This window comes from Cetorhinus maximus, chromosome 12 (genome assembly GCF_964194155.1).
Source record: "Cetorhinus maximus chromosome 12, sCetMax3.hap1.1, whole genome shotgun sequence".
NCBI classification, from domain to species: Eukaryota; Metazoa; Chordata; class Chondrichthyes; order Lamniformes; family Cetorhinidae; genus Cetorhinus; species Cetorhinus maximus.
The window spans coordinates 90,590,930-90,615,806 of NC_135890.1; the positions used below are offsets into that span (position 1 = coordinate 90,590,930).

Genomic DNA, 24,877 nt, shown 5'->3' on the forward strand with positions numbered 1-24,877 from the left:
GCTCGTTATCCCTGCCTTAACTGTACATCATGGTGTTTGAGAAATAATGTCCAATTTGTACAGTAACAACAAGTGTCGCAGACTTGGAGTCAACCTGTAATAAATCTCTGTGGAAATAAACATTTTTTATCAGAAATGTATGTTTTTTTAAAATAAAAAATCAAATATTCCAACTTGTGAACTAAATATTGATAGGTTATAGGACTAACTTTAAAATCTATATACACACGCATTTTATAGATATAAAGAAAGATCCCATTCCACTTAGGGTCAGATTTTCTACTCGAAATAACTAAGCTAACAAGCTAAGATCGCCATTATTTTTTTGTGTCAGTGGTACACCGAATTTAGACAATGGGCTGATGCATGGTTAAACACAATATCCGAAAGTTGCTGTCCCAAGTTGTGGCATTGCGCCATTAGTTTCGTGAATGAGGCATCTCACTATCTGCCTCACCACTGACGAAGTTGCAGGATTTGCATGGTAGATGTGCACACAAAACTTGCTCAGAGTGTTGGTCTTGGCATTTCAAGTCTAACCACCCTTACAATATTGTTGAAAAGAGAGACGTATTGCTGAACCTTTTCCTCTTGCACTCCTCAGGACATAGACAAGAATGCCAAATTTCTAAATGATCGCAACAATTTATACTACAGGAGATAAGGGTGCTGCTTGGTTGGCAAGTCGCCTCTAGTTGATTGATTGGCCAATGGATGTTTCATTTCTGGAGGTAAAGTTACATGATATGCTGTCTTCAGCTTTCCTAGTCCTGTGAACAGATGTGAAAATTCAGCTCTGAAGTTTCTGGATTGATATTCTCATATCATCTACTTCATGGATTTGCCACTTTTCAAAGGCTTCCCTTGGTCTCTGTTCTGTATAGTCTTCTTGCTACGGTACAAAGCCTGGAAGTGGCCCATCTTTCTATATAAATGGCATTCAGCCTCTTTGGCAGTTTTCCCGCCAGTGTTTTTTCTGCCATATCAAGTTGGGGCTGTTGATAGGTGCTCTCCCTCTCTTCCCTGCCTATTTTACGACAGCTGCTCTGATTTTAAATTTGACATACTCGAGTGAGTCAGCTGCTTTTTAGATCAGGTTCCCCCTGTCGCCTCAAATCACAGATCAAGTTTGCTTCCTGATCTCAGCTTGTCTACTCAGTTGGATTGCCTTTGCTTAGGTTAGATTATCTCACGATTGCAAGCGGTCAGACAAGGCATCAACCAAAACTCCCACAACAATTCTGTCTCTGGTCAGCTCATCTTTTAGGGTGCCATACCCGCAGTTCTCTGCAAGTCTATTGAGGTCGTTTATAAAGGCATGAACATTTCCCCTCATTGTTGGGTGCGTTTGTTAAATTCATCCCGCTCAACAATTGTATTCTTTCTCAGATTGAAGCATTTATCAAGTACTTTGATTACTTTATTGTATGTGGCTTTTTCCTCATTGGTACCTTGCCTGAGGAGAATATCGTCTGCACAGTCACCCATCACATATAACAGCGTGCTGACCTACTCATTGCTCACCTTTGCAGTGAGGCCTGATGCGGTTTGATATTTAACAAATCTCTGATACTAATTCAGCCATGCTTCTGCTTGGTTAGGGTATGTGACTTTCCCAAAGCTTTCCAGTAAATGTAGAGACGTTTCCTAACTGTTCTTGCACTTGCTGCCACCATATATTTTTGGTATTGTTTAAGTACAGAATATTTACTGAGACTCTAGGGGCTGCAGAGGTCTATAAAACAGGAGCTTCATTGAGAGACATCTTACTGTGCTGGCCACATCTTACATGAGGCTGCATGGGAGAGAGCCAACCATGTGATGTTGCATCACTTTCTGATAATATACACAGTTTCTGATTATCATACTGCACAGTTAGAATTAATCCTTTATACTACACATCTCTGTAAATGGAAACTTAGTATCTTGCATTAGAGTGTCAAACTAAGCATGAGCAATTTCATTAGAAATTAGAAAATCCATTGTGTTTAGTAACTTTGGTTATTTACCACTTGATCCTTACAATCTGGATTTACTGCCTAATATTTAGTTAAACAATAGGCAAATCCAGGGATCATAAAACCACACCCCTCTTTGTTGATACAATGATTCCAAAGCGATCTGTGTCCTATTCCAGAAAGCAAGATGGTGAATAATAAAATTGGAACCAATCTTTATAAGATTTTATGTACAGACATAAACATTACATACATGCACGTCCTCACTCCAACAACTCCATTTTCAATCTGCTCTTTTTTTACTGGAGCACAAGTAAATCTCCCTTGGCATACAATGAAACACAATTAACATACAACTAACAGATTGCCTTCTCTTGCCTTAAATAAAAGTTAGGTTTTATGTGCCAACCAGCAAAATTTCAAAACAAATTAAATTGAAAGACTTCCATACTCAGTACAAATCATTACATTGCAAAATGTCCTCTCTCCAAGACCCCTAACAATTTCTTTATACATACATTAATTTTCATAAAACAGCCTGACAATTGATAGCTTGCATCCAACCATTTAAGTTTAGAGGTTTACTTTCTCTCTAGCATTTGTTTCAAGAAGCAAGGTCAATCTGTAACCTTTTCTCACTCGCATTTTCATAGAGTGTACATTATTCCCCAATGAATGATTATCTACAGAACATTTAATGGGTATCCTATCTTCAGTACACCCACTGCATAGGATCTCATTAAAAATGTTTGACAAATGGAATCCCATATCCACTGCCTCTGCAAGAGTCAGTATTTCGGTAGGCAAAGTACTTATAACAACCCTTTTCATTTTCTTAGCTTCCCAAGCTAAAGGACAACATTTCTCATAGATGCATTTGTTTGGTTTCCATAGTTTTCCTTCTGCATCTGCTGCTTCTTTGGGTTGTTTCAAAAATACTTTTCCCTGAAAAGTATCAATCATCCTGCAGAAATGCAGCTTTTAGGTCGTCTGACCTACACTCTCATGAATTTGTGGCCAAAAGAGATTAAAATATTTTCAAGATTACTTTTCCAGCTGTGGGAGAGTCTACTCCAACACTTGTATCAGCCAGTCAGTCTTGAAAACCCCTAGCTCCCTAGCTTGAAATTTTGCATGTTGGAACATAAAACCTAACTTTTATTTAAGGCAAGAGAAGGCGGTCTGTAGTTGTATATTAATTGTGTTTCCTTGTATGCCAAAGGTGGGCATTAGTGGGGGATTTACTTGTGCTTCGTTTAACCTTATTGGTCCTATCTTCAAGGACTTTTTCAGTACAACTCGACCTATGCAACAAAGCTGCATGGCTCTTATCTAGCACCTCGGAATAAACTCCAAACTCTCTCCAACTATCTGATTCCTTTTGTTTTGCCTGTCTTATTAGTTTATCTTCAATGTTATTGGCAGTCATCAAAACATCAGGATCATGAAGAATTCTGTTTCTCGTTATGTTACGAGAGTGTTCTGTGGCCTTTATTTCATTGTCTAATCTATTCAAGCTCTGCTACTTTTATGTCAGTGGCACTCCAACTGGGAGATCTCACTTTTGCAATATTAGAGTATCTTTCTCAGTATGTGATTGTTCAAAGTCACATCCTGGCTCCATAGCGGTGCTTGCACTGTCCTTTCTTACTTTCCATTCTTTGATCTCATTCTACCAATCCAAGGACTTTGCTCCTTGGCCAGCATCATGAAAATTCAACCAATATTTAAACCTGTCAGTAGCTTTTCCTGCATCTCCCAAATTGTTGCATCCTTCAATTTAGTAGACCCCTCTGAAATATATATCACCCACGTACCCACTGTGGTAAATTGGCCTGTGGATGTGATAGCTCTGTCATGTGCGTCATGCTAACTCGCATTGCCACTATCCAGCCTATGATTTACCACACTCTGTTCCTCAGGACCCTCATCACATGAGCATTTGAGGTACAAGGTGCCTCGTTTACTTCTATTGGCTGTTCAGAATCTGAGATTTGATAATTAGTTTTGATTAATCATGCAGAATGAACCTTAATAGTTTGATTGCAATGTTTGATAACTACTGTCTCGCTGTCTCACCCTCATGACCTACCCATTACCTTATGAGGGCCTTTCCGCTCCTTATGACTTGCTCTTTTGTAGTACTAAATATCCTGAAATGAAGTCTGTCTCAGATGGTCTTATACAATGCCTCAGTGCTCTTTGAATTTTCTCCGAGATCTCAGTCTTGATGAAAGCCCGCTCTCTGAATGTAAATCATTCAAATGTGCAGAAAAAAATTGAACTAAATGTAGTACCTTCTATTGCAGGGGGACCAATGTACAGAACAGAAGGCAATTTGGATTTCACTCATAGGCCGAAATTTTCTGGCCACATTGGCGTCAGGCGTGTTTGGTGGCGTGAGTGGACAACATGGCGAGATGGCCAAAAATCGGTTTCATGCTGTCGTGAAACCAGCTTGTGATCATCCGCTCCACCCATCATTGGTGGGCCACCTTACCCCCTGTCGCACTTTGGGAACGCCATTTTAATACATCTGCATATAATTATAAGCCCTGCTCGGCAGAATCGTCCCCCCACGCTGGATCATCCAGGCACGTCGGTGTGATTGAATTTCACAACAGCATTTAAAAGGCGTGTCCCTGGTGAGCTGAACTTCAAGGGGAACTCGTAGGTGAGTGCACAGTAACGTTGTGCAGCGCTCGCGAGGGTCACTCGATCGACTTCAAGGAAGAGGCGCCGCGTATTCAGGCGAGGGCACAGGCAAGTCACTTTTCCCGGCTGGCTGACAGTGCGGTGCCAGGGCAAGGGCTGCACTGCGGTTGGGTTGAGTTGGGGGGGTGCAAGGCAGCCTGGTCTGATGGTAGTGCACAAGCACATGCGGGGTGGGTGGTGTGAGGGAAGTGGCCACACATTAGAGAAACCTTGTATAAAGTGACCATTCCTCCACAGCTGAGACAGTTCAGGTGCAGCCACATTGACATGCTTGGAGTTGGGCCTCTAGCTTATCTGCCCCCTCAAGCAACGCAGAGGCATGAACGTGCCACCAATTACTCCCACCCCTCAGGTACAAACTGCAAACTAATGAGCGTGTTAGTGGACTGCAGAACGATTGGACACATTGGCACATTGTATAATCTCCTTGCGAAAGCTGGCCATGTAGCAGTCACTGGTGGAGGCGCTCACAGACGTTTGCAATGTCTTCATTCAGTTTTGGACCATTCTCCCTCAGCGCAGCTTTGCAGTGCGAGTTAGGAGAATGTTGGCACCTGAACTGAGGGCACAGCATGCAGTCCAGTGGGCAAAGCTGCTGCCAAATGGTCAGGCGGAGTGGGACAGAGGTGGGTGGGGTTTCGGGCAGCCATGCAGCTCACTAATCTCTGGCCATCCAAGTGGTGGCCAGCACTCTTCAGCATGCGTTAAGGGGCCTTCAAAATTAACCAAGAGAGGCTTTTAATACACGAGTGCTAACCTGCGCATCCCTCTCTTTCATCCTGCAGGAGGAGTACATCAGGAGCATGGAGCCTGGTGACCTAGCGATATGCCTCATGGCTTAAAGGGAGAGGAGATGAAGGAGAAGAGAGTGACAGAGGCACCTGGCTGGGCAGAGGGAGGAGCAGCACCCTCAAAAAGAAGGGGCGGCTGGGGCTCCTGGGAATGCCGCTGAAGAGCCAAGGCGAGCCATCACTGGTTGGCGCCTAGCTAGACGCAGGGTCTACAGATGGCGCTTGTCATTCATGCAGATGACAGAACCAGTGTCACCAAAGACTGCGCATGTCTAGGGAACTGGTCAGTCACGTCTGCCATCTGTTGCAGAATTTGGCACCACGGGGACATGGAGGGCATCCACTGACAGTGGCTGTGAAAGTGACCGTGATGCTCAATTTTTATGCCAGTGGCTCCTTCCAGGGCTCCACAGGTGACCTCTGTGGGATCTCACAAGCCTCCACCCACAAATGCATCCAGAAGGTCACGGATGCCATATTGGTGAAGGCACATAACTTAATGCATTTCGCCTGGGATCAAGAAGGTCAGGAAGCAAGAGCGCTGGGATTTGTGCAGATCTCAAGTTTCTCACAGGTGCAGGATGCCATCGACTGCACTCATGGCGCTCAGATCGCCATGGCAACAAGCAGTCAATTATGTCAACTGCAAGTGCTTCCACTCGCTGAATGTTCAGCTGGTGTGTGACCACCACAAACACATCCTACAGGTCTGCGCACAATTCCCAGCGAGTGACACTTTCAGTAGGTCTCATATCCCTGATGTCTTCCAGGGTCCACAGAGGCTGCAGGGTTGGCTCCTCGGGGACAAGGGCTACCCACAGAGAACGTGGCTGATGATGCCCATGCAGCGGCCTCAGACTGCAGCAGAGAGAAGGTACAATGAGGCTCATGCTGCAACCTGCACTATGGTAGAGCAAATCATAGGGATGTTGAAAGCGAGATTCCAGTGCCTGGAGCGGTCTGGTGAAGCCCTGCAATACAGTCCACAGAGGACGTCACATGTCCTCGTCACCTGCTGCGCCCTTTACAACCTGGCACAGCAACAGGTAGAAGAGCTGGCTGAGGAGGGGATGGAGGAGCTGTTTGTCTCGTCCAATGAGGAGGACATCGATGGGGATGAGGGTGAGGAGGTCCTGGAAGGTGAGGATGATGGCGATGAGGCCATCACACTGGCCAGAAGAGGCAGGCACGTCCTTATCACTGTTAGATTTGTGGAGGATGATGACTACATGCAGTGAGGAGACGCCATAGATCCTCACATTGCATCAGCGAATGTTTGACTCCTGTCTGGCCGATGGCAGCTCGCTTGTACTCTGTGAACAGGGTCATATCATGGAGATGCAGTGAGGAAACTAACTTCTCCTGATCCTATGGCATCCTTCGTGAGCTGAACCCTTCAGGACCACACCGTCACCGGACACAGATGCTGATGACTCAAAGGTGCTGAGAGCACACAGAGAGAATGACGGAACTCTGTGCTGCCGGCCCAGGACATTCTGGCAGCAATGATCAGCCCCATTGAGGGGCAGACATGACTGACGTGTCCAGTGACTGTGAAGGCGTACCATCAGTGTGCTGGGAAGGTTGCACAGAGCACACAGAAGAGGCCCTGGACTGAGACACCTGTCTTTATCTTTTGCAGTGACCAAGGTTTCACATCTGAGTGACATGAACATTGCACCAGAACAATGAGCCATAGGAAGGAAGACATTCTTGGGAGTTTATTTACAATAATAAACATAATGTACAAGTGATTAACACCCATGCCCAGGCTGTGCAACTACATCTTCTTTACCTTCATAACTCTGCCGCTTTGTCTTGGTGCTTCCGGACATCCACAGTGGAGGTGGAGGCAGCCTGCTGACTGCTACACTCTGTCTGAAATGACTTGACGGACGTCATCTGGAGGGCTGAGACCTGGAGGGTGCCGGTCTGCTTTCAGGGTCCTGCTGTGTGGCAATGGCACCCTCCTCGGCCTGTGGAGCTGGAGCTGCTGGGGCCACAGGAAGAGGGGATTCGGATGGGCCGGACACTCCCACTCACCTGGGTGGATGGCCCTGGGGTGTGCGCCTGCTGATCTTCCTGCCCCTGGGTGCTCGAGGGTCCCTAGCTGACTCCTTGAGAAGAGTGGAAGCTGGAGTGAGATCAAACTGCCTGCACCCCTCTCGTGTTGAGACTGTTGGAGGCCAACTATGGCATCAGCGATGGAGTTCAGCCCACGCAGCAGTTAAGGACCAATACCCTGGATCAAGGTCTCCATGGCAGCCGACATCCTACCAGTGTTGACCACGGTGCATTGACATGTTGGCGCTATCACCTCAGACTCAAGGTGGATGGACTCCTGCATCATGCCTTGTAATCTGAGAGTGCAGCGGACATCCCTTCCTCATTTTCCCGAGCTTGCCTTTGCAGCTCCAGCAACTGAGATATGACCGAGTCCAGAGGTTCCTCATCTGACTCATACCCAGCAGATTTCTGGCCTCCAGCAGTCCTCCGAGTGCCGGAAACCTGGGAAGTCCCTGCCGCCACCTGCTGTGGTTCAGACTGTGCAATGTGCTCACCAGATTGTGACTCCGAGGCTACTCTAGAGCTAGATTCCACCGAGGTGTGTGTCTGCAGGAGGACCTGGGTCGTGGACCCCTTCGGCTGCTTCCCAGATGTGCCTGTGAAGCAAGGAGAGATAATTAGGACATAGCAGGGGACTGCGGAACAGGGGTCAAGACTCACAGCATGGTTGTCTGATGGATGTTGCACTGCTGGATCCTCACTTGACTGAGCAACAGTGACTTCACCGTCAGCACAGGAACGGTCCAGATTTTCGCCAGCCAGCTGGGTGGCTCTGTTTTCAAATCTGTGAGAATTTTGATATAGGCATTCCTCCACCAGTCTGAGACCTCTCCCTTTTGTTGCGTGCCAGCTTGCATAAATACAGATGGAGACAGTGTAAGCAGGACGCCTGCCAGGCCAGATAACTAGGATGTCTGACATGTGTGTGGGTGGTGAGTGGTCCCATGGATGGGATGAGGACACCATCTGCAGGGTAAATGAAGGTGTGTGTGAGAGAGTGAATGGTGATGTCCCTTGAACCGGCAGTGAGTGAGATCCCCGTGGATGTGTGATGGGTTTGTGAGTGTGTGAGTTGAGAGTGATGAGAAGAGTGACTTACCCTGGCGGAACGGAGGAGATCATTTATCCTCTTTGGGCACTGGGTGGCGGTCTTCTTCTGCAAGGCATTGGCGCTGACCACTGCTGCCACCACCTCCTATGTTGGATTGGTGATCTGCTTGCTGGTCTTTGTCCAGAGTAGGGGTAGAGGAGATTGCAGCGGGCCTCCACTGTGTCCAGTAGGTGCTCAAGGGAGGAGTCACTAAATTTGGGGGGCAGCATGTTTCCTCCCTTGGCTGTCATCAGTTCTCAGCAGCTTCCTATCACGTGAAGAGTGCTAGCTCTGTGCAGGAGCGCCCTTTAAATATGGTTCCTGGTTTACTGACTGCCTGAGGTAACAGCGGGGCGGGTGAATCAGAGGCCAACGACCCGGCGTGTTTCCCGGGAATTAATTATTAATGAGGCGGGACATGCCAGGAATGGGATGATATGGCGTGAAAAGCCGCCATTGAGGCCAGTGGGTAAAACTTCCTTTTCCCCGCCCTCTACCGCAGTTAGTGCAAATCTGGGACAATTCCACCCATAGACTAATTGACAGGGACTATATCCTCCAACCATCTTGAGGAAATTCTTTGCATGAACCATGCAGGCCAGGGTGGTTGTCAACTTGCAGTTGGTTCATCAGCTAAAATTTTATGCAGCATTTCATTGATCACTGCATGATTCCTTTCATAAAGCCCATTGCTAAGAAGACTTTTATCTGTGGTTTTTGTGACCATCATATTGTCGTGCATGTCTGAATCCATCATTGGCAAATTGTCCTTCATTATCAATCAGAAACTTTGCTGGAGATCTCCAAGCCCAGTACTTATCCATTTTTCTACAATTTTATCTATAATAACCCTTTTGTTCTTACTATGTATCATTGTAGAAATACTAAATCAGGCCATTGTTTTGTTTGGTTGTCGCTACCTGTGGTGTGTACTGCTTAGACACCATTAAGCAGTCTTGTAGAAGTTACCAAGAAGTCTTTGTTAACATTTCCAAACTATGTACATATTTATAGTAGGTGGTACAGGTATAGAGAGGACTACATTGCATGTCCTTACATGTTGCTACCTAGCTCTACACTTCTGAACTAAGCTCTAGGTAAGGTGCCTTCTTATGTCACCAGTAGGCGGTATTGTACCCAGTTCCAGGTTAACCCTTAATGTATTGCATCCTTCAATTACAGTCACCAGTTTATAAAATGTAGGATGAAAATATTTCTGTATTTGTCCCATACCTTTAGATCCATGACAACTACATTGTTAAGGTCATGTTCCAATGGAAGGCTCACAATTCTCACTAATATCTTCTATTAGCCTATAAATCTTCATCAACTCCATGTGCATCTTTTTTCAGGATTTGATAAGAAGTGCTGTGTGCTCTGCCTGAAGGTAGGTTCTTGGCTCATTGTCTGCTGGTGCTTCAACCTGAGCCAATTTTTGAACAGTTTTTGTCAGTGTCATTGCCTTCCACTCTCAGGCACAGGGTGAAGAGAAAGGCCCCAAGTGTATCTCAACTAGAATGCGAATTGAACCTACCCTCCTGGGGTTATTCTTAACCCCAAACTAGCTAATTAGCCAACTGAGCTAATCAACCCCTCTCTTTGATATGTAAGGTGAATAATTTGTCTATGTTACTTTTTAAGACAATTTGTTTTTTCTTTCAGATTCTTATCACCGGATGCTCTTTACCTGTCTGATACTCTGATGAAAAACATGGGCCGTAACTTCCTTGGAGTGGCAATCAGCGTCAGAGGCATGGTGGTGGGGGGGTGTTGGGGTTGGGGGATCAGTCCGCGGGGTCGGGGTGGGGGGAGGGTGAGAATGGGGGTGAGGGCGTCGGAGGTCAGGGGGTTCTGTTCGGGTATTGGACGGGTTTGGGGCTGAGAGTTGGACCTGTGGGGTTGGGGGAGGAGTCTTGTGCGGGTGGGGGGAATCCCATAAGGGGTTGGGGGTGTGGGGAATTTGGTGGGGAGCTGGTTAGGCGGGGGTGGGGGGATCCCCCTTGGGGGTCGGGCATGTGGGGGGAGGCCTGTAAACGTGGGGGGGGGGTAGTCAGTCTCGGTCTGTACAATAGTTATCTAGAATTTAGAAGAGGTTTTAATTTTTCTAACTTTTTCTGGGTAACTATTAGTGTAACCCTGTCAGAATCATCCAAAGTTTGTGATTTAAATCGTGTTTTCAGATGGTTCCCAGCGCAGGGCAATTGCCCAGAGGAAGTTTGCACTTCCGGGCAACTGCTGTGCAAACCCTTACCTGTGAAGTTCTGAGAAGGGTTCCCCACCGCAACTTTTGGGTAACCCCCCCGCCTCATCCCTCAATCCAGCACCGGGGAGCTTGGGAGTTACGGCCCATTAGGTTTTGTAAGGAGATACAATAATGTCCTGGATGAGTAAACTGCAGATCCACTGACTTTCCAATAATTTCAATTGTGCCTTTTGCATCGGTTTACTCAACAAGATGAGTATCTCACTAGAGACTATGGGTGGAATGGTCCTGGATTTGCACTAAGTGCGGTAGTGGGCAGGAAAAGGGGCGTTTTACCTGTCGGCCACAATGGCAGGTTTTCATGCTGTACCGTCCCAATCCCGCCTCATTAATCAAGTATTCCTGGGAAACACGCCATTTTGATGGCAGGTGTGCTCCGAATTGCCCGCCATACCGTCACCTCGTCACTTCATCATGCCGGGCGCCACATTTAAAGTGCAGCCGCGCACACACCTCTCAGTGCTTCCAGCCCAGGACTGCTGCAAGTAAGGCATGGCCCCAAAAGGCAAGAAGACTGCAGCTCCCGGTTTAGTGACACATCCCTCGAGCGCCTTTTGGACACCGTGGAGGCCTGCCGTGATGTCCTCTAGCCCTGCTATGGCTGCAGGAGGGGCAGCAACATTACCACTCCGGCCTGGTAGACAATGGCAGTGGTGGTCAGTGCCAATGCTGCACAGAAGAGGTTGGCCATCCAGTGCAGAAAGAGGATGAATTATCTCATCCATTCCACCAGGATAAGTCAACCATCTCATCATTCTACACTCACACACTCAAGCCCATCATATATTCACTGGCACCTCACTCACTGTCAGCTCAAGGGACATCTCCACTCACTCTCTCACACATACCCTCACATCTCCATCTGGCCTCATCCCCTCTGGAGACTTCCTCCTCAGCCCTCACCATCTTGAGGTCACTTGCACAGATCAACATGTGCCCCACACACATCCTGAGTTACCTTCTTTCCCCAGTGCAGCTCTTGCCCTGCAGCCTCTTCCCTTGCCTGAGGCCCCTTCTCCCCCTTACCCAAGCAAACCCTAGCCCTGCAGCCATTGAGAAACCACATCCACCTTATGGCTGGTCTGATAGGTAGATATCTGCCTGTGAGCCCCCCAAAAGTGCTTTGGTGCTGTCTGCGAAGCCTGGCGTTGATGACTGCGACTGCTGCCCGAAGCAAGATAGGCAAACAAACCTCGAAGTCTCGAGCGAAGTGCAGCTCTCCAGGTGCATGTTGTGAAATGCATGCCGATGTGCTCAGATTATCCAGAATGGGGGGATGATTCCGGAAAGCTGGGCTTATAATGGTATGCAGGGGAAGAGTCTCCTGCACTCAGCATCGCTGTGAAGCAGTCTGGGAAGAGTGTCCTGCAGTCAGCATCACAGTGAAAATAACAAGAGTGACATCACAAGACAGCGCAAGAGAGCAGCAGAGAGATCAGAACCAGCACGATTGTGGGGAAGCTTCAAAAAGTGATGTCAGCACAAAGGTGAGAGCTGATTGGTGAGTAGTGGGTAAGTGTTTTTCTCCAGTTTAAAATAGATTAAGCTAAGGAAAGGTAAGGGTTCTAGATTTTATTTAAAGTACATAAATAATATACATTTTTTTACTGTATTTAACTTAAAGTAAAGGCTTTTTTCGACTCGAGGCATGGCAGGGCAGCTCAGTCCCTTGTTATGTACCGCCTGCAACATGTGGGAGGTCCTAGCCGCTCCTTGCGCTCCAACCAACCATGTGTGCAGGAAGTGTCACCAGCTGCAGCTACTTGAGCTCCGAGTTTTGGAACTTGAGCAGCAGCTGGAGGCACTGAGGTGCATCCACGAGGCTGAGAGTTTCGTGGATAGCACGTTTTTAGATGTGGTCACCCCACAGCTTACGGAAGTGCAGACAGAGAGGGAATGGGTGACAATCAGTCAGAATAAAGGAGTCAGGCAGGTAGTCAGGAAATCCCCAGGTGCATCTCGCTCGAGAACTGTTTTTCTGTATTGGAAAACGGTGAGAGTGACGGTTCCTCTGGGGAGTGCAGCCACGCTCATGGCACTGTGAGTGGCTCAGCTACATAGGGGGAGAGGAAAAAGAGGGGAAGAGCAATAATGGTAGGAGACTCAATAGTAAGGGGAACAGACAGGCGTTTCTGTGGCCGTAGACGTGACTCCAGGACGGTATGTTGCCTCCCTGGTGCCAGGATCAAGGATATCACTGAATGACTGCAGGGCATTCTAAAGGGGGAAGGCAAACAGACAGAGATTGTGGTACATATTGGCACCAACGACATAGGTAGAAAGAGGGATGAGGCCCTACAAGCAGAATTTAGGGAGCTAGGAAGCAGATTAAAAAACAGGACCTCAAAGGTGGTAATCTCTGGATTACTTCCGGTGCCACACACAAGTGAGTAAAGAAATAGGAGGTTAGCCCAGATGAATGCGTGGCTGGGGAGATGGTGCAGGAGGGAGGGCTTTAGATTACCAGGACAGGTACAGCATGGGTTTAGATACAGAGTAAAGCTCCCTCTACACTGCCCCCATCAAGCACTCCCAGGACAAGTACAGCACGGGGTTAGATGCGGGGTAAAGCTCCCTCTACACTGTCTCCATCAAACACTCCCAGGACAAGTACAGCACAAGATTAGATACAGAGTAAAGCTCCCGTTTCTGGGGATGGTGGGACCTGTACAAGGCGGACGGGTTGCACCTGAACAGGAATGGGACTAACATCCTTGCGGGGAGGTTTGCTAGTGCTGTTGGGGAGGGTTGAAACTAGCTTGGCAGGGGGATGGGATCCTGAGAGGAGGTTCAGCAGGAGGAGGTGCACAGCCGAAATTAGAAGAGAGAGCAAGTGAGTTTGGAAGGCATAGAAATTATAGGCCAGTTAAGGCACAAGGGAGTTTGGCAAGGTTGGATGGTATTTATTTTAATGCAAGGAGTCTGACAAATAAGGCAGATGGGTTGAGGGCACAAATTAACACATGGAAGTATGATGTTATTGCTGTCACAGAGACATGGTTGAGAGAGGGGCAGGATTGGCAGCTCAATATTCCAGGATATAGGGTATTCGGGCGAGACAGGGAAGGAGGTAAAAGAGGAGGGGGTATCGCAATATTGATCAAGGAATCAGTTACAGCAGTAAGGAGGGATGACATCTTAGAAGGCTCCTCAAATGAAGCCATATGGGTAGAACTGAAAAACAAAAAAGGAGCAATCACATTGCTGGGAGTGTACTATAGGCCCCCAAACAGTCAGAGAGAAATAGAAAAGCAGATATGTAGGCAAATTTCAGAGAAGTGTAAAAATAATAGGGTAGTAATAGTGGGGGATTTCAACTTCCCCAACATTAACTGTGTTAGTCATGGTGTGATAGGTTTAGAGGGAGCGGAATTCTTAAAATGCATCCAGGAGAGCTTTTTAAGCCAGTACATAGAAAGTCCTACAAGAGAGGGGGCGGTCCTGGACTTAATTTTAGGGAATGAAATGGTAGAGGTATCAGTGGGGGAGCATTTTGCAGAAAGCGATCATAGCTCCGTTAGATTCAAGGTTGCTATGGAAAAGGACAAGGATGGTCCAGAAATCAGAATTTGAAATTGGGGGAAGGCCGATTTTAATAAGATCAGATATGATTTTGCCAGAGTGGACTGGGAGCAGCTACTTTTAGGTAAATCTGCGTCAGAGCAGTGGGACTCATTCAAGAAGGAAATGGGGAGAGTACAGGGCCAACATATTCCAGTAAAGATAAAGGATGGGACCAACAAATCCAGGGAACTCTGGATGTCGAGGGATATACAGGATTGGATAAAGAGAAAAAGGGAGGCTTATGGCAGATACCGAGGACTCAAAACAGCAGAAGCCCTGGAGGAGTACAGAATGTGTAGGGGGGAACTTAAAAAGGTAATTAGGAGAGCAACAAGGGGCATGAAAAAACATTGGCAGGTAAATTAAAGTAAAATCCAAAGTTATTTTACAAGTACATTAAGAGTAAGAGGATAACTAGGGAAAGAGTAGGGCCCATTAAGGACTATAGTGGTAATTTGTGTGTGGAGCCGGAAGACGTAGGTAGGGTTCTAAATGAATACTTTGTGTCGGTCTTCACAAGTGAGAGGGACGACGTGGGTATGGAAATTAGGCAGAAGGACTGTGATATAATTAAAGAAATTAGCATAGAAAGGGAAGAGGTTCTCAATGGTCTGGCAGGCTTAAAAGTAGATAAACCTCCAGGCCCGGATGAAATGTATCCCAAGCTGTTGAGTGAGGCAAGGGAGGAGATAGCAGGGGTGCTGGCAATAATTTTCAATACCTCTCTGATCACAGGAGAGGTGCCAGAGGACTGGAGGACAGCCAATGTGGTACCGTTATTCAAGAAGTGAGGAAGGGATACACCAAGGAACTACAGGCATGTCAGTCTAACCTCAGTGGTGGGAAACTATTGGAAGCAATTCTGAGGGACAGAATTAATCTACACTTGGAGAGGCAGGGATTAATCAAGGACAGTCAGCATGCTTTTGTTAAGGGGAGAGGTAATGTCTGACCAATTTGATTGAATTTTTCAGAGAGGTGACCAGGTGTGTAGATGAAGGCAATGCATTTGATGTAGTCTACTTGGACTTCAGCAAGGCTTTTGATAAGGTCCCGCATGGGAGACTGATAACGAAGGTAAGAGCATGGGATCCAAGGCAATTTGGCAAATTGAATCCAGAATTGGCTGAGTGGCAGGAAGTAGAGGGTGATGGTTGAGGGGTGTTTTAGTGATTGGACGCCTGTGTCCAGTGGGGTTCCACAGGGATCGATGTTAAGTCCCTTGCTGTTCGTGGTATATATATAAACAATTTAGACTTGAATGTAGGAGGGTCGATCTGTAAGTTCGCAGATGACATGAAAATTGGTGGGGTGGTAAATAGTGAGGAGGATAGTCTTAGATTACAGGAGGATATAGATGGGCTGGTCAGATGGGCTGATCAGTGGCAAATGGAATTTAATCCGGATAATTGTAAGGTGATGCACTTGGGCAGGACAAATAAGGCACGGGAATACATGATGAACGGTAGGATCAGAGGAACCTTGGTGTGCATGTCCACCGGTCCCTTAAGGTAGCAGGACAGGTAGATAAGGTGGTTAAGAAGGCATATGGGATTCTTGCCTTTATTAGCCGAGACATAGAATATAAGAGCAGGGAGGTTATGCTGGAACTGTATAAAACTCTGGTTAGGCCACAGCTAGAGTATTGTGTGCAGTTATGGAATCCGCATTATAGGAAGGATGTGATTGCACTAGAGATAGTGCAGAGGAGATTTACCAGGATGTTGCCTGGGTTGGAGAGTTTTAGTTATGAGGAGAGATTGGATAGACTGGAATTATTTTCCCTGGAGCAGGGGAGATTAAGGGGGGACATGATTGAGATGTACAAAATTATGAGGGGCAGATAGGATAGACAGGAAACATTTTCCCTTGGTGGAGGGATCAATAACCAGAGGGCATAGATTTAAGGTAAGGGGCAGGAGGTTTAGAGGGGATGTGAGGAAGAATTTTTTCACCCAGAGGGTGGTGGGAATCTGGAACTCACTGCCTGAAAGGGTGGTAGAGGCAAATACCCTCATAACATTTAAGAAGTATTTGGATGTGCACTTGTGATGCCATGGCATACAAGGCTATGGGCCTAGTGCTGTAAAATGGGATTAGAATAGTTAGGTACTTGTTTGACTGGCGCAGACTCGATGGGCTGAAGGGCCTTTTTCTGTGCTGTAGACCTCTATGGCTCTATGACTCTATGACAATGAGGTTTCCGATGTCTGATGGTGGGAAACATGGCCCGCCATTCATATGTAGAGCGGACAATTGCAAACTGGTTTCATGACATCGTGAAATGGATTTTTGGCCTTCTCACCATATTGTTCACTCACACTGCCAAACATGTCTGACGCCAGCGGGCATGGAAAATTCCACCCTATGTCAGTACTTATAAAATGACTTACTCCAGTTATTTTACATGAAATGACAATTCTCTTTAGTGACCTCAATGTGTTGTCATCACCAAACCTAAAGCAAGTCATACTTTTGCATTCCTTAATCTTGCATTGATCCTCAATACTTAATGAATCTAGAAAACATTTTAACCAACCTGTCTGACATACTGTTGAAGTAGATTATCTGGTACTGTACAGTTAAAGGAGTCTATAGTAATACATACATCACAGGAGTAAAACTCTGTGACCAGCAAAATTTGTTCAAATTCATCATTATCTTCTCCCTCTTTCTCAGAATTCTCTTTGTCACATGTCACTTTGAGGGCTCTGCCTCTTGCTTTGGGTAGGACAGTGCATAATGATATTTAAAATCACATCTGAAGCATCTATTAACTGTTCCTTGGGCATTCCGGGGATTCATTCGCCCACTATTTCTGCCCAAGTTTGTCTTCTGTTATAGTAGCCAGATCTGCTAAAGGTGCTTTCATTCTTATTCTGCCTGCCTTTAATCCTTCCATTATATTGACCCCTGCATCCATTATCTTGACTTTTTCAAAATTTGGCAATCATTGAGTCTTCCATTCTTTGCGTCACCACAAAATTTCTCATTTTTTGCATAAAGGCCGAAGGAATTGACTGTTTTCCCAGGGCATTTTTTTTTTTAGGGCAGCAGACATCTGATCCAAAAGTCTCCTCCTTAGAAAATCTGGTGCTTACCAGATAGAACCATTTGCCCACCCACATGAGACATCTTGGCACAATCCAGTAATTTAAATGCCAATACCGATTCCAGGGGTCCCCAAATTGCACTTATTCAATCTGTGAAAGTGTATGATACATTCTTCCATGGAATGACTGCCTGTTTTTTGAAATCTATCAAATTCTGACCATGCCTCAGAGGCATTTAATAGATTATCTTTCTTGTAGATTTCATTCAGGAACTCTAATAGAAAAGCCAAACTATCTTTGCCATCTAATTAATCCGTTTCTCTCTCCGCAGGTGCTACCAGGCTGGCTGAGCTTTTCCAGCACTTGCTGTTTTTATTGGAGAAGCTGGCACTGTTCCCCTTGGAGAAGAGAAGATTGAGAGGAGATTTGATAGAGCTGCTCAAAATCATGAGGGGTCTGGAAAGCTTAGTTAGAATCTATTCCCATTGGCGGAAGGATCGAGAACCAGAGGGCACAGATTTAAGGTAATTGGCAAAAAAAAAACCCAAAGACGACACGAGGTAAAACTTTTTTACGCAGCAAGTGGTTAGGATTTGGAATGCATTGTCTGAGTGTGTGGTGGAGGCAGATTCAATCGTGGCTGTCAAAAGGGAATTGGATAAGCACCCGAAGACAAAAAATTTCCAGGGTTACGGTGAAAAGGTGGGGGAATGGAACTAGCTGAGTTGGTCTTGCAGAGAGCTGGCACGGGCTCAACTAGCTGAATGGCCTCCTTCTATGCTGTAACCATTCAATGATTCTGTGATGAACATCCACCTCCCAAAGTACTTCTGATTTTACTTCTTGTAGGAAGAGATTATACCAAACCATATCTTACTTTTTCTCTGGTAGGATCTAACCGGTGCCAATCTATCCACTGCTTTATTCCACTGATCATATGTTGCAGCCTCTGAGAGCATCAGATGATAATCATATCCCAACAATTTAGACTTGCTTTCTGCCATCTTCCACAAAGACCATTAGGATTTTACTTTTCTGTCTAAAAATGTTTTTCATAGTTTCCAAACTTCACCTTTGGTAACCATCCTCTGCTGCCATTTTCTATTCCAGAAAGGCCAACAGCAAAGGATAGAGCTGGAGCCAATCTTTACATATTTTTGTAAGCTTTTATTTACAGAAATGCACATTACAAACATGCACCTCCTAACGGTACAACCCCAGTTTCAGTCTGTTCCTACTTATCGGAGCACCAGTGAATCCCCAGTTATTGCTCACCTCATGGATACAATTAAACAAAATTAATATACAATTAACAGTTTGACAGGGCACATAGCTGAACAGGCAATACAGATTCCATGATCAGGGGTGAGTGTGGCATTTCATTCACCTCGAGGCAGAAGGTCACTTTTCTTTCAGGGTGGTAAACTTTGACTGGAAGCTCATTGAGCCAATCCTCAACACACAAAGCTGAGGGTGGGGTCAGAGAAGAGTGTTAGGTTACTGTTGCCTCCTGTTCAGAATACAAAGGTTTAAGAAACCAACTGAGACACTCTAGTTATTTTATAACTTTAAAGAATTTGGCATACAGTGCAACAGTTTATACAGAAAGGAATTAGTAACTTCATGTTGTCCTTTTCTTTCTAGTGAGTCGCAACTCAAGCCAAAAGATTCATCATCTTCTTCGTCCTGCGAAGAAAATAAAGGTTCCTTTGCTGCGGCACCTTGTTCTGATGTAATCCATGGTTTTCCTCAAAACCTTTATAGTATTAACTACTTAACTATTGTTTCCTTTCCAAAATCTGCCATTTTGTCATCAAATATCAAGGATCAGTTTGAAGGCCTTGCTTCCTTACCTCTGCATTGTTTCTTTAGATAGACTCTTATCGAGACTCCATTTCATCTGGCTAACACAAAGGTTTTTCTCTCTCAGCACCCCGGACAATATGGATCCTGTGTTTGGTCAAGCTGACTTGCTGAGCTCTTTACCAAGAAAGTGAAAGTTCCATTCCAAGTTCACTCCAAAATTCTTCAACTATATTTGTTTTATCTCTCTGTGAAAGAAAGGGTGGGCTGATCAGAAACATACTTTTTAAAATTCTTTTATAGGATGTGGATGTCACTGTTGCCCATTCCTAGTTGCTCTTGAGAAGGTGGTGATGAGCAGCCTTCTTGCTGTTAGGGATAGAGTTACAAGAACAGAAGAACACAAAAAATAAGAGCAGGTGTAAGCCATTCGGCCCATCAAGCTTGCTCTGTCTTTTGACAAGATCATGGCTGATCTGATTGTTGCCTTAACTCCACTTTCCTGCCTGTCCCTCATAACCCGTGATTCTCCTGTAGATCAAGAATCCGTCTAACTCAGCCTCGAATATATTCAATGCCCCAGCCTCCAGTGCTCCCTGTGGAAGAGAATTCCACAGCCCAAAGACCCTCTGAGATAAAAAATTCCTCCAGGAATTCCAGGAGTTCCAGGCTTGTGACCCTGCGACACTGAATGAGTAACGATATAGTTGTAAGTCAGGATGGTGTATGGCTTGGAGGGGAACTTGCAGGTGGTAGTGTTCCCAAGTGTCTACTGCCCTTGTCCTTGTTGGTAGAGATTGCAGGTTTGGAAACTGTTGTTAAAGGAGGCTTGGTGAATTGCTGCAATTGTTAACCACTAGAGGGAGCAAACATTAATTTCTGTTTTCTGAAATGATAACATAATTGTGCAAAACACAGCATGCAGCCTCCTGATAATTCAAAGTTGTTATTACACTAAAAAATGAATTATCCAATAATTTGAATAAAATAAAGCAGAATGGAAATTTATTGGGAAATGCTCATTTCTGCTCTGCAATATAGGCAGGAGTGTGGTCATGATTTTAATATTACAGCCTTGGAAAGTTGGTGAGTGAAGATTGGTGTATTTATGTGTTTTGGGAATGGTGGGGAGGAATCAAGTAGCTATTCTCCCCACACAGCAAACCTGTATCCTCTAGCTCACTTGCTCGGTGGTGTGAGCAGACAATATGGCGAGAAGGCCAAACATCGGTTTCACAATGTCGTGAAACCAGTTTGCGATTGTCCGCTCAGCCCTTCGATGGCGGGCCGCGTTTCCCGCCATCAGGTGTCGGGAACCTCATTGTATTAAATCTGCATATCATTAAGGGGCTAGCCTGCCGGACCCATTCCCCCACGCTGGATTGTTCGCTCAAGTCAGGGTGATTGCACGCCGTGCTTCACAACTGCACATAAGCGACATGCATCTGGTGAGCTGCACTTCGCTCGGGACTTCGAGGTTTGTTTGCCAACCTTGTTTCGGGCAGCTCATCAGCGCCAGGCTTCGCAGATAGTTTTAGCGGGGCTCACGGGCAGACCTCTACCAACCAGACCAGCCATAGGGGGGGATGGCTTTGTACAGCTACAGGGCTAGGGCTTGCTTGGGGAAGGGGGAGAAGTGGCCTCAGGCAAGGGAAGAGGCTGCAGGGCTGGGGCTATACTGAGGAAGAGGGGGTATCCCAGGGTTTGTGTGGGGGTACAAATTGATCTGTGCAAGTGGCCTCAAGATGGTGAGGGCTATGGAGGCAGTCTCCAGAGGAGATGAGGCCAGATGGAGATGTGAGGGTATGTGTGTGTGAGAATGGGTGGAGATGTCACTTGAGCTGGCAGTGAGTGAGAATCTGTGATGGGCTTGTGAGTCTGTAAGTTTAGAGTGCTGAGATGGCTGCTTTACCCTGGCGGCACGGATGAGATCATTCATCTTCTATCTGCATTGGATGGCCAACCTCTTCTGTGCAGCTTTGGCACTGATCACCACTGCCATTGCCTACCAAGTTGGAGTGGTAATGTTGCTGCTCCTCCTGTGGTCAGAGTGGGGTAGAGGACATCACAGCGGACTTCCACAGCATCCAAAAGGCGCTCGAGGGATACATCACTAAAGCTGGGGGCTGCAGTCTTCTTGCTATTCGGGGCCATGTCTTCTGTGCAACAGCCCTGCGCTGGACACACAGAGGTGTGCACGCAGCTGTACTTTAAATATGGCACCCGGCATGATGAAGTGGCGAGGTGACGGCGTGGCGGGTAAATCGGAGCCTGCCTGCTATGCAAATGGCGTGTCTCCCAGGGATGCATAATTAACGTGGTGGGTTTGGGATGATACGATGTGAGAAGCTGTCATTGCAACCGGCAGATAAAACATCATTTTACCCGCTCGCTACCCCTCTTACTGCAAATCTGGGATGATTCTGCTCAGGGTGTCACAACTCTGGCCTAATCACACTAAATCACACCCTGCTGGAAGTGGTTAGCAAATTCTATTACCTTGGGTGCATGGACAATCTGTCTCTAGATGCAGAACTTGATACACACATAGGGAAAACAACTACCACCTCAAGTGTTGCAGGGGCGACACCATGGTCCTGCCAAGGCAAGGTCGGGATGGAAAGGCTATAACCAATCGAAATCCATACCGTGGGTTACCTATCACCGTCCGAGTCACGGTGAACGACAACGAAGGAGGATCACCTATGGATCGGGACTTCTTCGCCAGGAGGATCCTGTTGAAGGCGTGCGGCTTCGAAGCTCCGGAGATCTACACCCTGCAGGACTTCCGCAAAGCTGGTTATTTCGACGTGACGTTCAAGTGGGTGGCAGACTGCGTCCAGCTCCTGAGGGTGTTCGAGGAGAAGAGAGACCTGCCGGAGATGAAGATCCTGACGGCGGAGCCGCACTTTTCTCTGCCGTTGCAACGGGAACGTGTGGTGATGGTGCATGTGTACAACCCCTTCGTCCCTGTCGCCGACGTGGTCACCTTCCTCACCAGGTACTTCGATAAGGTGGGGAGCGGCATCGAGATTCGAGACGACTTGGGGATCTGGACAGGCAAACGCCTGTTTAAGGTCACGCTAAAGACCGATGGTAAGGGAGCCATTTTCCACCCTCCTTCCAGTTTCGCTATCGGGGGAAACCGTGGCTACCTGGTCTACGCTGGGCAACCCAAGCATTGTCGCTCATGCGGCAAGGCTGGTCATGTGGCGGCCAACTGCAGCGCCTCCCTCTGCAAGATCTGCAAACAGGAAGGGCACCAGACAAAAGACTGCAAACAGGCCAAGTGCTGCAACCTGTGCGGCGAGGCAGGTCACCTCTACAGGACCTGCCCCAAACGCTGCCGTACTTACGCACAGGCAGCCAAAGCCGACGAGGGGGAAGCAGAAGAAATGTTTCGTGTCACTCCAACCACCAAGGCCCCCAGGGAGCTCAACGGGACAAAGGAGGACACAGAGAGAGACAAGGTGGAGATAGAGATTGAGGCAACAGAGAGCCAATCAACGGCACTACCCCCTAAACCCCCCAGTCCTCAGGACAGCGAATCAATGGAGGAGGAGGCAGCAGTGGAAAAGCAGCAGGGGGAGTGGTGGACGGTGAAGAACAACAAAAGTAAGAAGGAGCGAAGAAGAAGCAAAGCCATTTCCCAGAGAAGCGGCAAGAGGCGTCTCCCATCCGACATGGATGACAAGGGCAGCAGCTCTTCGGATGATGAAGTGCCAGGGCGGCACCGACAGAAGAGGCGGCAAAGCTCCAGGGCGTTGGAGGACGAGACACCCGAGCTTCAGAACATTGGAGACAACAAGGAGACCAGCGCACCCCAACTTTGCCTGCAACCTGAGGAGGCCAGTGCACCACAGCCCCGGGAATCTGGGAGCAGTGAGGCAATCATCGCACCCCAGCTCCAGGAAGCCGGGAACAGCAACACCCCAGAGGGGGTGAGTTTTGGAGAAGCTTCTCCAGCAAAGGTCATCTCAAAACCCGCTCTCTACGTGAACCTCCAGATGCCACCTGAGCAGAACACTGCCAAGGAGATCTACCTCAGCCCATCCAAAGTGAAGGAATTTGAGCTCACTACGGGTATGAAGGAGCAGACTAAAGGTCTGGGACTCTCAGAGACAGTGGGTTTGGTAGGAGAATAAATGCTTTAAAATGGGTGTAAAGATTGTATCCATAAATGTGCGTAGCATTAAATCTACTACGCGATGTGTTGCGACCTTGGACTACCTAGCCAAGGTCAAAGCTGATCTGTTGTTTCTGCAGGAGTGTGCGATACCGCACCTCAGCTCCTACAGGCAATGGTCACGATGGTGGTCCCATGGGCCATCGATCTGGTCGGGCGGAAATGACTCTCGTTCCTCCGGCCTGGGTATTCTGCTGCGGGGAGGCAACTTCACCGTCTCCGAGGTTAAGGAGGTGGTGGGCGGGCGACTCCTGGTAGCAGACGTAATGTACAAGAACGCTCCACTCCGGTTAATTAACGTGTACGGCCCGGCACAAGGGGCTGAGCGGCTGGAGGTTTTTCAGCAGCTCCCACTGCTGCTGGCGACCTCCAGGCCGGTCATTCTGGGCGGTGACTTCAACTGCATCATCGATGCGGCTGGACGATCCAGCAAGGCCGGCAGCAGATTGGACGCTACGTCCAGATCCCTGATGGAAACAGTTAAGGATGCCAAGCTGCACGACGTCTTCAGCAACCCTGCAGACGGAGCGCAGCGTAGATACACCTGGTCGCAGCCAGACGGGTCCATTCGTTCCAGGATAGACTTCCTGTTTGTGTCCCGTGCATTCACAGTCAGATCCACCGAGGTCAAGCCGGTGTTCTTCTCTGACCACTGCCTCCTACTGGCGGACTGCCACTTGGAGAAGGACCTGAGGGTGGGCAGGGGGGCATGGAAGCTAAATGTGCAACTGCTGACCCCAGAGAACATTGAGGAGCTCAAGAGGGATTACAAAGGTTGGAGAACCGTGAAACCCCTCTTTGAGTCCCTGACACACTGGTGGGAAGCGATCAAGGGAAACATCAAGAGGTTTTTCATCCTCAAAGGCACCCAGAAAGCTAGAAAGGAACAGAGGGAAATGTCCCGACTCCAGAAAAACATGCAGAATCTGCTGCGGCTGCAGTCGATGGGGGTCGATGTCAAGGAGGAGCTCCAAGAGGTGAAGAGCCAGCAAGCCTCGCACTTTGCCTCGGAGGCCTCCAAGATCATCTTCCGTTCCAGAGTCCGCTCCGTGGAGCAGGATGAGACGTGCTCATGTTTCTTCTTCCAAAAGGTACACAGAGAGAGCTCTGTGATCAGCAGCCTGAAGGAAGAAGACGGCTCAGTAAAGTCATCACGGTCCGACATTTTGAGTATCAGCAAATCCTTTTATGCCGGACTGTATGACGTGAAGCCCACGGACAGCACGGCCTCCCAGTCCTTCCTGTCCTCTATCACGGAGGTCTTAGACGACAGTACGCGGGAGAGCCTGGACAAACCGCTAACTCCTGATGAACTGAGTAAGGCCCTTGAGTCCTTCGAGAAGAGTAAAACTCCCGGAAGCGACGGCTTGCCGGCGGAGTTGTATTC

At 47.3% G+C, this 24,877-nt stretch overlaps 1 long non-coding RNA gene across 1 annotated transcript in view; it reads left to right on the top strand.

The window, feature by feature from the left end:
• Positions 1 to 17,920: 17,920 nt before the first annotated feature.
• The window catches only part of LOC144687118 (uncharacterized), a 46,934-nt gene continuing 39,977 nt past the window's right edge, over positions 17,921 to 24,877 (top strand). The window contains exon 1 of the long non-coding RNA XR_013578067.1: positions 17,921 to 18,025. This is a non-coding gene — a long non-coding RNA (uncharacterized LOC144687118). The remainder of the gene's footprint in view (positions 18,026 to 24,877) is intronic.